The 5,982-nt window shown below is 39.7% G+C and overlaps 1 pseudogene; it reads left to right on the top strand.

Moving 5' to 3' along the window:
• The first annotated feature begins 4,143 nt into the window (after nt 1-4,143).
• LOC118575578 lies at nt 4,144-5,572 on the top strand (annotated as a pseudogene).
• Nucleotides 5,573-5,982: the final 410 nt, after the last annotated feature.

The following is a 5,982-nucleotide window of genomic DNA, read 5'->3' as shown; positions in this document are numbered from 1 at the left end:
CTTATTTTTTTTTAATACTACACCCTAAAGACAGCCTAGAAAAATTCTTGTCTCCACACAGCTGTATACTACCTATCCTCACAGGTGAGATGATAATTGAAGGTCTCATGGGAGGGGAGGTCATGGAATCACACACCCATATTTCAGGCACCAGCTGCCTCCCTTTAGCACGTGTCTCGGGCAGAAAGACTATGGAAGTGGGATTAGTAACTCAGAGAAGATCTTGTGTTGTGTGCTTTACATTGCAACATGCATGTAGATTTCAAAAGGCAAATCCTATGTCAACATTGTGGGTAAGTGACTATATCAAAAGGGGAGTGGGGATTCGACCTGTGTGTATGTAGAAACTATCAAGGAAGTGTAGTTTTCCTGCCTGGCCCACAGTCAGGACAAATCTCTCTCACCCACCAGTCCCACAGTTGCTCAGACCCAACTTATATTGCTTACAAAATGTATAGCTGTGGCAGGCTTCTTGTTATCTACTTCTATCTTAAATTAACCCATTTCTGTTAGTCTATACTTTGCCACATGGCTTGTGGCTTACCAGTGTCTTTACATGTTGCTTCTCATGGCAGCGGCTGGCAGTGTCTCTCTCCCAGCCTTCCACTTCCCAGAATTCTCTTCTCTCTTGTCCCACCTATGCCTCCTGCCTGGCCACTGGCCAAACAGAATTTTATTTATACAGAGCGATATCCACAGCAAGGATGGAAAAATCCTCTTAAGGTATAGGATCTTCCAGCTAAGAGACTTGGGTTCCAGACACTCTGCATTGAAGAATTCTGCAGCAATTAGTGTATTTGACAATAACAGGATATCATGGACCATGAGAGATCAGCTCCCACAATCATCTCAGGGTAATAAAAGGAATGCCTCAAGGTAGCAAGGGATAGGAAACTTTTTAGGAATAAGTTTCTGTCTGTCTGACTGGTAAAATAAGGAAAGACATATGTTTTCTGATGTTAACTTTCTCTTTTACTTCATCTTAAGAATGGTCTCTGACTCTTTCTGTCTCCATACAGTTACATATCTCCACACTGCTGCATACAGCTACAGATCTTTACATACATACATCTTTTCACATGACTACACTGTGTCTTTCTTTTACATACATGTCTCTTCTACATATCTTTTCTATTCAGCTTCATCTTCCTTGCCTCCACACAGTTACAAACATACACCCAGCCACAGCTAAACATCTCATTTACATAGCTCTCTCACCACACAGTGCTTTACACAGTTCCAGGCATTAGCTCCTCTTTGTAGCAGCAGCTTTCACACAGCTCTCTCTCACTCACTGACATACATACTTTTCCTAGTTTATTCACTTGCTCTTTACTCACTCACTCTTTCATCCACTCACTCCCTCACACTTCTCACATGCTTCTTCTTTGTCCATCAGTGTGCGTGCACACACACACACACACACACACACACACACACACACACACACACTTCACTCACATTCTGCAGCAGCTCTCACATAGCTCTACACAGCCATCTCTCTCCATGCTGCTGCTGCTGTGCTTCTCAACAGCTGAACTGTGGACAATTATAAGTTACATCTTCAGGGACTTGCCCACTCTCAAAACACAAGTTAATTCACATAGTTTCTCTTAGCCTAGTAATGGCACTTTGATACATGCATGTAGCTCTAAATTGGCGAGGGATTCCAGACAGTAAAAAATTGGCTGAACTTTCAGCAATCAGACAGAGCACATGCAGAAAGAGAGCCACTGCAAGGGCTATGTCTTGATGTAAACAGCCTGGCCTTGATTTAGCAACAAACAACAATTGGGAATTAGTCTTTGTGTATTTTCTGTAGGGGCAGCTTTGTCTCTTTTGGACTTGTTCTAAGGTCATTGAAAAATGTGTAAAATGCTGTCATTGAGACTAAGAATAATGTTAATTTCCTGTGTCAGTAAAGAAGAATATTCTGGTAATAATTCTGTTCATCAGAATGATACAGCTTAAACATAAATCATAACCTGACCATCCACAACTGTAGTATTCCTAAAGATGTAAAATATACTACGAATGGGCCATTGAAGGAACCCCACATCTGTTCTTATTAGGGAGACATAGGAATGGTATCTGAGACAGTTACAGGTGGAAAATAATTGGTATCCTCAGCCAATGACCCCATAGCTTTGCCAGGTGGGGCTCACTATTAGGTAGTTACACATCTGGAGGGTTGACTTGTCCAACACTAGTTGTCATCTGCTGTACATGGCCCTTAGCAAAAAGACTCATGTAGTAAAGAAAACTGTGGTGTAAAGTGACCTCCCGATCTCCTAAAAGCATTTATTATTTCAATTATAAAGAGCCTGAATTAGCAGAAGAGAGGAGGGTGAATGTGGTTAATAATCTGTATTGTTTACTGAACCATGATAAAGTACGTATTTTGTTGTCCTGAGTCCTCATATGCAAAGTAGTAACTGTGAGATGGTGATAGATGTATGACTGAACATGAAGGTAGTGATTAGATTATGACATTCACGTATTCCAAACTTCCCACTCTACCCTTGTCATATGCAGTTTTTTCTAATTAAATATTTTAAATTACAGAAAAGATAAGTGAAATAAGACAAAGAACACATGGACACACAATGTTATATTAATAATCTGCTATTTAACTAGCATTGTAAGAATCATGAAATATATTCATATAGTTGGTTTTGGGAGTGTGCCTGATGGTTTTGTACTTGGAAGAAGATAAATCACTAGTTTCTCAGATTACTAGAATTATTTATGACAATGAGTATCCGTGTGTTACTGGAAGGATGCTTTTTTACATAAATTTGGGCAAAACAAAATAAATGAATAAAATATTTGAATCTCTTATACAAATATGCCTTGTTTGAGGTCCCTTGTGTTATTTTCTCTGTAAATTTTTATAAGAGTAGTTAAGGAAATGCCATCTATCTGATGTGAGCTGATAGAGGTGTGTCCTGTGGCCGTTTTTCAAAATATCAAAATCAAGTGGAATAAGTCACCCAGCAAGGTATAAGAATTTGAAAGGGATGACTCTGGATATAGAATAAAGTGATGTTGAAGACTTTTTGACATCCTGAATCTCATCTGTGTCCTGAAAGTGATCATAAGCAAACAGTCTAAGAAAAACCACATTTTAACTATACCCAGTTTAGACAATTAAGTCCCATTTTTCACACAACTATGTTTCACATACATCTTGTATATTAGAATGTTCTCCATTCTTACATCAATAGCCAATGTTGTCATATTCCGAAGTTACTCATTAGGATTTCTGTGTGTCATCTAAAACTGAAGATAGATTACTTCTATCACACACAATATTTTTTTCTTTTCTTTTCTTTTCTCCAGAGCTGAGGACTGAACCCACGGCCTTGTGCTTGCTAGACAAGTGTTCTACCACTGAGCTAAATCCCCAACCTCCACACACAATATTTTTAAATGTATTCTTATTTATTGTCCAAAATATATGACATAGTTTTTAACAGTTCTGTAGCTCATTATGCCTATCTTTCTCACACAGAGCCAGGAGAGTGTCTCTGAAATCACACAGATATAGAGGCATTGTATTAAAGTTGTACATAATTCACTGTGGGGCAAGTTATTGTCACATTATAGTGTCTCTAATTTGCTGGAAATATTGAATCACAATTTATATTGACCTGCAAAGTAGTCCTTTAAATTAATGTGTACACATGATGCAAAAAAGAGGTCAAAGCAACAGCATTGTAGGGTGAGCACCTATGTGTAAGCACAAAGAAAACACTGCACTGCTGTGTTTGATGAAGCTACCTGAGCAGCAATCAGGGAACCGCACTGTAACTTTCCGTATTTTCTCTATTGCCATTCAGCCAGGTTCAAGTCCTTATTGTACCTATAATCAGAGTATGAGTTTACAAATCCATAACCCCTCTCTGCTAAAGTCATTTTCTCTGTGTTTGGTACAAAGTCACTTTTATGCTCTGGTCACAGACAAATGAAGAGTGAATAAATTATCAAGTCTCCTGTCTCTGTGGCAACTCTGTGTGAAAGGAGCATGCTTTAAAACTGAAATAAACATCTTCAAACTTTCCCAATGTTACAAATAATCATTGTTTCTAGTGGAGGTTTTGTGGATAGAGAATTTGGAATTTTGTTGGGACTGATATTCAGCCCATGGCTCATCTTCACCTGCATGATCCTCAGGCTCAGAAATCAGGAAATGACAGGATGACTGGCAGGAATCTGGTTCTACGAGTGGTCTTCTTGCCATGGACTACAATTGGACTTCTGGGCAAGTCTTCTGTCTTCTATAATTACTTACTGCTTTATTTCACAAGGTACAAGCTGAACTCCACAGACTAGATTCTGAACTATTTAATTGTAGCCAATTTCTTAACTCTGCTGTGTAAAGGAGTGACCCACATGTTGTTAGCTTTTGGGTGGAATGTTTTCATAACTGATTTTGGATGTAAGCTCCTTTTCTACTTTCACAAATTGGGCAGGGGTACATGTATTTGCAGCAGCAGCTTCATGAGTGTCTTCCAGGCCATCACCATCAGCCACAGGGACTCCAGTTGGGCAGAGTTTAAATACAAAACATTCAAGCACTGTAGATGTAACCGGCTTGTTAAATAAGAAACACAGAGCCAGTTGTAGAGTTAAAAACCACAAGGTCAGAGCAAGAGCAGAAAACCTTACCCTTCACTGCTTCTGCTGTCCTTCCTCTCTGCAAGAGACCTACTTCTGTGTGTCCGATCTTTTGTATAGACTTTCCGTTCTGTTTTCTCATTGGTTGTAAACCCAGCCACATGACCTCCTCATCACTGCCTGTTTGTACAGGCCTCCAGGTCTTCTATGGTTGGTATTGAGATTAAAGGCGTGTGTCTGCCATGCTGGCTGTGCCCTTGAACACACAGAGATCTACCTAGCTCTGCCTCCCAAGTGCTGGGATTAAAGGTGTGCACCACTACCACCCAGCTTCTGCTCTGGCTTGATCTGACCTCAAGGCAACTTTATTAACATACAAATAAAATTGCATTTCAATACAAATAAAATATCACTATAAAGCACAGTGGCTTCTTCCCATGCTTTGATTTCATTCTGAAAGTCCTCACGAATATTTATAATCTCCTCTACATGACTCGAAAATTGGGAGATAGAAATGTGACAAGTATACAAGACTTTGGCTACTGCTCTGTTTGTCTTGACAAAACTGGCCAAATCCTGCACACTCTGTTCCTGCCTCTTTCTGATGCTGTGTGTGGGCCTCATGGTCTGGGCCAGCATATCAACTCTTCTCATCATATATAGGCACAAGCAGAGGATGCAACTCATGCCCAGGACTAAAACCTCTCTAAGATCTTCCACTGAGTCTAGGGCTACCAAAACTATCCTTCTTCAGGTGAGTACATTTATTTTCTTTTATATAATCACCTGCCTCTTTCAATTGCTCCTGGTCTTCTTGCATAATCCTAGCTGGTTCCTAGTATACACATCCATTGTCATCTCTGAGTGTTTCCCAGCTGTGAGTCCCTTTCTGCTCATGACCTACTATTCTACAGCATCCAGCCACTGTGCTCCCTGGATGAGAAATGTATAAGACCCTGATACGATTAAAGGCACGAACTGAACCTCTGCACGGTTCTTGAATATATGGTTCTTATAACTCAGAATGTTATGCACAGTGTGGAGAGTCATCACACAAGAACACTGGTAAATAATAAAATGAATTGAACCTCTGCACGGTTCTTGAATATATGGTTCTCATAACTCAGAATGTTATACACAGTGTGGACAGTCATCACACAAGAACACTGGTAAATAATAAACCTCTACACGGTTCTTAAATATATGGTTCTCATAACTCAGAATGTTATGCACAGTGTGGACAGTCATCACACAAGAACACTGGTAAATAATAAAATGAACTGAAAGCCTCTGCACAGTTCTTGAATATATGGTTCTTATAACTCAGAATGTTATGCACCTTGTGGACAGTCATCACACAAG

Source organism: Onychomys torridus, unplaced genomic scaffold (assembly GCF_903995425.1).
Source record: "Onychomys torridus unplaced genomic scaffold, mOncTor1.1, whole genome shotgun sequence".
Classification (NCBI taxonomy): Eukaryota; Metazoa; Chordata; class Mammalia; order Rodentia; family Cricetidae; genus Onychomys; species Onychomys torridus.
Note: the sequence above shows the minus strand (reverse complement) of the source record. Positions and strands in the feature narration are given on the sequence as shown.